This window comes from Macaca nemestrina, chromosome X, assembly GCF_043159975.1.
Source record: "Macaca nemestrina isolate mMacNem1 chromosome X, mMacNem.hap1, whole genome shotgun sequence".
Lineage (NCBI taxonomy): Eukaryota > Metazoa > Chordata > Mammalia > Primates > Cercopithecidae > Macaca > Macaca nemestrina.
Window position 1 is genome coordinate 71,752,207 of NC_092145.1, and position 8,605 is coordinate 71,760,811.

General features: G+C 35.8%; 1 pseudogene; it reads left to right on the forward strand.

Annotated features, from left to right (window-relative positions):
- The first annotated feature begins 7,112 nt into the window (after positions 1 to 7,112).
- On the forward strand, positions 7,113 to 8,166 carry LOC105483637 (zinc finger Ran-binding domain-containing protein 2 pseudogene; annotated as a pseudogene).
- The last annotated feature ends 439 nt before the right edge of the window (positions 8,167 to 8,605 follow it).

Below are 8,605 nucleotides of genomic sequence, written 5' to 3' on the forward strand. Positions count from 1 at the left end.
GGTTCAAATATGTTTAATCATAAATGACAAAAGTGACATTTCAAATAATCTCCCAGAAATACAAAAGATCCTAGGAGAAACTTATGAACACCTCTATGAACACAAACTAGTAAATCTAGAGAAAATAGTAAAATACTTGGAAACATAACACTGCCAAAGATTGAATCAAAAAGAAATTAAAAACCTGAACAGACTAATAATGAGCTCCAGGAATGAATTACTAATAAAAAAATATGAAACCAAAAAACCCTAGACCACATGGATTCACATTTGAATTCTGCCAGATGTACAAAGACGAGATGGGACACATTCTACAGAAATTACTCTAAAAATTTAAGCAGAGGAATGGCTCCTTAACTTACTGTCTAAACTGAGCATTATTCGGATATCAAAACCTGACAAAAACACAATGAATAAAAGAAAAATACAGATTTGTATTCCTAATGAACATACATTCAAATTTTTCAGCAAAATACTAGCAAACCAAATCCAGCAATACATTAAACAATTAATCCACCAAGATCAAATATACTTTATATCTGGGATGCAAAGTTCTTCAAAATATGCAAATCAATAAACATGTTTCACCATACAAACAGAATTAAAAACAAATATCATGATCATCTCAGTAGATGTGGAAAAAGCTTTCAATAAAATTCAACATACCTTTATCGTAAAAATATGTAACAAACTAGGCACTGAAGGAACGTACTTCACAATAATGACAGCCACATATGACAAAAACACAACTGTCATACTGAATGGACAAAAGCTAGAAGCATTTCCCTTAAGAACAGGAAAAAGACAAGGAAACACCCTATCACACACCTATTCAATATGTTATTAAAAGTCCTACCCAGAGTAATCAGGCAAGAGATAACAATGAAAAACATCCAAATTCGAAAAGGAATCAAATTATTTCTCTTGACTGTCAATGTAATTCTTTTCTTCACAGAGAAAAGCCTAAAGACCCCATCAAATGCTCCCAGATCTAATAAATTATTTTAATAAAGTTTAAGAATACAAAATTAATGTAAAAATAGTAGCTTTTTCTTTTTCTTTCTTTTTTTTTTTTTTTTTTTTTTTTTTTTTGATGGAGTCTCACTCTGTCTCCCAGGCTGGAGTGCAGTGGCATGATCTTGGCTCGCTGCAACTTCCGCCTCCCAGGTTCAAGCGATTCTCCTGCCTCAGCCTCCCGAGTAGCTGGGACTACAGGCACACACCAGCGTGGCCGGCTAATTTTTATATTTTTAGTAGAGACAGAGTATCACCGTGTTGCCCAGGCTGGCCTTGAACTCCCGACCTCAGGTGATCAGCTGGCCTCGGCCTCCCAAAGTGCTGGGATTACAGGCTTGAGCCGCCGTGCCGAGCCAAAAAATAGTAGCGTTTCTATATACCAACAATGTTCCGGCTGAGAACGAAGTCAAGAATAAAATTTTAGGGGACGGACACGGTGGCTCATGCCTGTAATTCCAGCACTTTGGGAGGCCGAGGCAGGTGGATCACCTGAGGTCTGGAGTTTGAGACCAGTCTAACCAACATGGTGAAACCCCGTCTCTACTAAAAATACAAAAATTAGCCGGGCGTGGTAGCGGATACATGTAATTCCAACTATGCAAAAGACTGAGACAGGATAATCGCTCCAACCCAGGAGACAGAGGTTGCGTTGAGCCCATATCGCGCCACTGTGCCCCAGCCTGGGGACAGGGCAAAACTCTTTCTCAAAAATAAAATAAATAAAATAAAATAAAATAAAATTTACAATAGCCACAAAAATAAACTTAGGAATACACCTAACCAAGGAGGTAAAAAATCTCTAAAATGAGAATTACAAGACACTGCTGAAAGAAATCATGTATGACACAAACAACTGAAAAACATCTCCTGCTCATGGATTGGAAGAATCAATATTGCCAAAATGGCCTTATTTCCTAAAAGCAATCTACAGATTCTAATCTATTCCTATCAATATATCAACATCATTTTGCAGAGAATTAGAAAAAAATTATAAAATTCACAGGAAAACAAAAAAGACAATAGCCAAACCAAAGCTAAGCAAAAAGAACTAAGCCAGAGGCATCAAATTACCTGACTTCAAACAACACTTTAAGGCCACAGTAATCAAAACAACACGATCCTGTTAGAAAAACACACACAGACTAATGGAACAGGAAAGAGAACTCAGAAATGAAGTTGAAAACCTACACCCATTTGATCTTCAGCAAAGTCAGAAAAAATAAGCAATATGGAACAGACATTCTATTCAATAAATAATTCCGGGATAGCTGCCAAGCCACATGCAGAAAAATAAAATGGGACCCTTTACCTTTTACCATATGCAAAAGTTAACTCTAGATGAATTAAATATTTAACTGTAAGATCTCAAACTATATACATTCTAGAAACAAATTTAGAAAATAACATTCTGAACACTGGCCTTTGGAAAGAATTTATGACAAAGTCCTCAAAAGCAATTGTTTCAAAACTAAAACTTGACAAATGTAACCTAAGTAAATATAAGAACTTCTGCACAGGAAAATAAAATATTAGCAGAGTAAACCGACAACCCTCAGTATGGGAGGAAATTTTTGCACACTGCATTCATCAAAGATCTACTATCCAGAATCCATAAGAAACTTAAATAAATCAACAAAGAAATAACTATCAACTCAATTAAAAAGTGGGCAAAAGACATGAGCAAACACTTCTCAAAAGAAGACATACAAGTGGCCAACAAATATATAAAAAGATACTCAGTATCACTAATTGTCAGATAAGTACGAATCAAAACCACAATGAGATACTATGTTGTGCCAGTAAGAATGGCCATTATTAATAAGTTAAACATAACAGATGCTGGTGAGGTTGAGGAGAAAAGGGAATACTTATGCACAATTGCTGGAAATGTAAATTAGTTCAGCCACTGTGGAAAGCTGTTTTGAGAATTCTCAAAGAAGTTAAAACAGAACTACCACTTGAACCAGTAATCTCATATAGCATACTGTGTGTGTGTGTATGCATATATAAATATGTATATATAAAAATATGTGTATATATAAAAATATGTATATATATATATGAAAATAAATTGCTTTACTAAAAAGACACTGCACTTGTATGCTTATCACAGCATAATACACAATATCAAAGACTTGGAATCAACCTAGGTGTCCATTAGTGGTGGACTATGTAAAGAAAATGTGATATATCCAGCAGACCTACCTTATAAGTGATTCTTATGGAGTGCTAAACAGGGAAACGCAGCACCAATATGCCACCACAAAAACACACTTATGTACATAGCCCACAGACACAAGCAAACATACAATCAAGTCTACATAACAACCAGATAACAACATAATGACGAGATCAATTCCCTATATATCAACATTGACATTGAATATAAATGGGCTAAAAGCCCCACTAAAAAGGCACTGAGTGCCAACTTGGATAAAGAAACAAGACCCAACGGTATGCTCCCTTTAGGAGACCAATCTCACAAAAAATGACTCTTATAGGTTCAAAGTAAAAGCATGTAGAAATATATGTTAATCAAATGGAAAAGAAACGAGCAAGGGTCACTATTCTTATCTCAGACAAAACAAAACTTTAAACCAACAATAATCAAAAAGAACAAAGGGCAGTACATAATAATAATGAACAAATTTAACAAGAAGACTTGACCATCATATATATATATATATATATATATATATATATATGTAGCAATATTCATATAACAAGTACTTAGATACCTATAAAGATACTTGGATAATGACACAATAAGAGTGGGAAACATCAATACCCAACTGAAAGTGTTAGACAGATTATCGAGGCAAAAAAAAAATAACAAAGATATTCAGGACCTAAACTCAACACTTGACTAAGTGGACCTAACAGACATCTGCAGAATACTCCACCCTCACTCCACCCCTCCAAAAAATAGAATAGATATTCTCATCTTCACATGGCATATACTCTAAGATATATTACATTCTTGGCCTTAAAGCAATCCTCAACAAATTTTTAACAAAACTGAAATTATACTCACCCTCACAGAGCACAGCAAAATAAAAATAGAAATCAATACCAAGATCTCTCAAAACTGCAGAATTCTCTGGAAATTTATAATCCTGTTATGAAATACTTTTTAGTAAAAAATAAAATTAAGGCAGAAATCAAGAGTCTTTGAAGCTAATGAAAAGGAAGATACAGCATACTAGAATCTATGGGACACAGCAAATGCAGTAAGAGGAAATTTTATAGTGCTAACTGCCTACATCAAGAAGTTAGAAAGAACTAAAATTAACTACCTAAGATTATACCTAGAGGAAATAGAAAAACAAGAGCAAGAGCAAGTCAACACCAAAGCTAACAGAAGAAAAGAAATAACCAAAAGAGACCTGAACTGAAAAAACTGAGGTGCAAAAGTTTATACAAAAGAACATAACCAAAATTTGTTTTTTGAAAGAAAAAACAAGATCGATAAAACTACTGACTACATTAATAAAGAAAAAAGAGAGATCTAAATAAACATAAACAGAAGTGACAAAGGTGACATTACCACAGACCCCATGGAAACACGAAAAAAAAAAAATCCACAGAGACTATCACAAACACCTTTACGCACACAAATTAGAAAATCTAGAAGAAATGGATAAATTCCTGGAAACATACAACCCACCAATATTGAACCAAGAAAACCTGAAACACTAAAAACAGCAATAATGAGTTCAGAAATTGAATTAATAACAGAAAACCTAATAATAAGAAAAGACCCTCTACCAGATGGATTCCCATCCAAGTATCAGCATATGTACAAAGAAGATTTGGTACCATGCATACTGCTATTATTCCTAAAATTTGAATAAGATAAACTCCTCCCTAACTCATTCTATCAGGCCAGCATTATTCTGATACCAAAACATGGCAGAGACAAAACACCAATAGACTACAAGTCAATATCCTTGATGAATATAGATGCAAAAAAATCCTTAATAAAGTAGTAGCATATCAAATCCAGTAGCATATCAAAAAGCTAATCCACCACCATCAGGTAGATTTTATGTCTGGGATGCAAGGTTGGTTCAACATATGCAAACCAATAAACGTGATTCATCACATAAACAGAACTAAAAACAAAAAAACACATGATCATCTCAATGTACACAGAAAAGGCTTGCAACCTAATCCAACATCCTTTTATGTTATAAACCCTAAACAAAGCAGGCATTGAAGGAACATTGTTGAAAACAATAAGAGCCATTTATGGCAAACCCACATCCAATAGCTTACCGAATGGGTAAAATTGAAGCATTCCCCTTGTGAAAAAGAACAAGAAAAAGATGCCTGCTCTTATCATTCCTATTCCACATAGTACAAAAAGTCCTAGCCAAAGCAATCAGGCAAGAGAAAGAAATAAAAGGCATTCAAAGAAAGAAAAGAAACCAAAGTTTTTCTCTTGACAGATTATATAATTGTGTACCTAGGAAACTCCATCATCTTATCCAAAAGCCATCTAGAACTGATAACAATTTTAGTAAAGTTTCATAATAAAAAAATCAATGTACAAAAATCAATAGCTTTTTTGTATTATTATACTTTAAGTTCTGGGATACATTTGAAGAACATGCAGGTTTGTTACCTAGGTATCTGTAAAGATGGAATAATGGGGTACTCCGGATATCTCAATTGAAAATTGGAAAGGCACAATATGAGAAAATGTGTATGCAAATAATTTTCATATTTGTATGCATCATGATGACATGCACAAGATTATCATCTGGGGAAGAAGTGGGGCCACAAAGTATGCAATATTTGCAATATTTGACTTACCATATTTTCAACTTATAATAAGTTTATCTGTATATACCCTACTATAAGACAAGGAGTGTGCTTATTGAATGTATATTGATTTTGCACCATGGTAAATTTAAGAAATCTTGAGATGCGCCATCATAAATTGGAGACTGTATTGCCAATAGCAAGGGTAGTTTGCTTTAGCCATGCTCTACTCTGAAGAATCTTGAAAGACCTACTCCTGCTTCTAAGAAAGAATACTATGGTCTTCATAGTCTACTACTGGCTTCATAGTCTACTACAGAATAGAGGTAGGATTAATGGCTTTCTTGTCTTTAACATCATTCATTGTTGCAAGGATGAGCCTTGCTGCATAAATGAGCAATGCCTGTTATGGATGGGGGTATACAAACAAAATATACCCAGAGGATATCAGATAAAAGGGACCCTAGGCATGGATCTAAGGCTCAACATTTACATGTATGTGGTACACATAATTCCACTGTGACGTTTGACCTCTGGAATTACTCCAGTGATTCTGTTGCATTACATGGTGATACGATTTGGCTGTGTTTCAACCCAAATCTCATCCTGAGTTGCAGCTCTCACAATCTCCATGTGTCATGAGAGCAACCCAGTGTGAGGTAATTGAATCATGAGGGCCAGTTTTTCCTGTGCTGTTCTCATGATAGGGAATAAGTCTCATGAGATCTGATGGTTTTACAAAGGGCATTTCCTCTGCACACGCTCTCTTACCTGCTGCCATGTAAGATGTGACTTTGCTTCTCCTTTGCCTTCTGCCATGATTTTGAAGCCTCTCCAGCTATGTGAAACTGTGAGTTCGTTAAATCTCTTTTTCTTTATAAATTACACAATCTTGAGTATTTCTTCATGGCAGTATAAAAATGGACTAATACACATGGCAAAAGGGATTTTTCAGATGGCTTATTAATCAGACAGCTTTTTAATAGGCCTAATGTAATCACACAAGTCCTTCTAAAAAGTTGTTTCTAGCTGTTAGCAAAAAAGGGAGTCAACGCAATTCCAAGTATGAGAAAAATTTACCATGACTTTGTGAACTCTGATCTTAAGTAGGCCACAGCACAGGACCTGAGTATGGCCACTGGAAGCTGAGAAAAATTGCTGGCTGATAGCCAGCAATAAACCAAGAAATTTATTCTGGATTTTTGCCGACAATATGGATGAGCTTATAAGCAAATTATATTTTCCCAGACCCTCTATATAAGACTACAGCCTAGTGGACATCTTAATTTCAGTCTTGTGATGTCCTTAGAAAGATAATTCAGATAGCTGCGGGTGGCTGTGCTGGTGGCCTTCAAGATGTCGACCAAGAATTTCCGAGTCAGTGACAGGGACTGGATTTGCCCTGACAAAACATGTGGAAATGTAAACTTTGCTAGAAGAACCAGCTGTAATCGATGTGGTCGGGAGAAAACAACTGAGGCCAAGATGATGAAAGCTGGGGGCACTGAAATAGGAAAGACACTTGTAGAAAAGAGCCGAGGCCTATTTAGTGCTAATGACTGGCAATGTAAAACTTGCAGCAATGTGACTTGGGCCAGAAGATCAGAGTGTAATATGTGTAATACTCCAAAGTATGCTAAATTAGAAGAAAGAACAGGATATGGTGGTGGTTTTAATGAAAGAGAAAATGTGGAATATATAGAAAGAGAAGAATCTGATGGTGAATATGATGAGTTTGGACATAAAAAGAAAAAATACAGAGGGAAAGCAGTTGGTCCTGCATCTATATTAAAGGAAGTTGAAGATAAAGAATCAGAGGGAGAAGAAGAGGATGAGGATGAAGATCTTTCTAAATACAAATTAGATGAGGATGAGGATGAAGATGATGCTGATCTCTCAAAATATAATCTTGATGCCAGTGAAGAAGAAGATAGTAATAAAAAGAAATCTAATAGACGAAGTCGCTCAAAGTCTCGATCTTCACATTCACGATCTTCATCAGGCTCATCCTCCCCTTCAAGTTCAAGGTCTAGGTCCAGGTCCCGTTCAAGAAGTTCTTCCAGTTCACAGTCAAGATCTCGTTCCAGTTCCAGAGAACTTTCAAGATCTCGTGGGTCGAAATCAAGATCCAGCTCCAGGTCCCACAGGGGCTCTTCTTCCCCACGAAAAAGATCTTATTCAAGTTCATCATCTTCTCCTGAGAGGAACAGAAAGAGAAGTCGTTCTAGATCTTCTTCATCTGGTGATCGCAAAAAAAGATGAACAAGATCACGGTCACCCAAAAGCCAGGTGATTGGTGAAAACACTAAACAACCCTGAGCCCAGGGCCAACCCCTACGGAACACCACTGCTTTACCCAGACACCACAGGTCATCTTCTGGATCATCCCATTCTGGTTCCCGTTCAAGTTCAAAAAAGAAATAATGTATTAAAATTTACATCTTAAAAAAAAAAAGAAAGGTAATTCAGTAAAAAATGCCTGGGTTTGTGGCTTATAGAATTGTGATATAATAAATAGGTGTAGTTTTAAGTCACTAAGTATGTGATAATTTGTTTTGCAGATATGCAAAAAGAAACACTTCATACCAGTTTCTGGTATCCTTTGCATCTGCGATTGTGTAATAGCATTGTTTTATTTCCATTTTGGGCGGTGATGTGGATTGGCTGTATTGCTACCCAAAATCACATCTTGAATTTTAATCCCCATAATCCCCACGTGTCAAGGGAGAGACTAAGTGGAGGTAATTGAATCATGGAGGCAGTTTTCCCCCACGCCATTCTCATGGTAATAAGTGTGTAATGAGATATGATGGTTTTATAA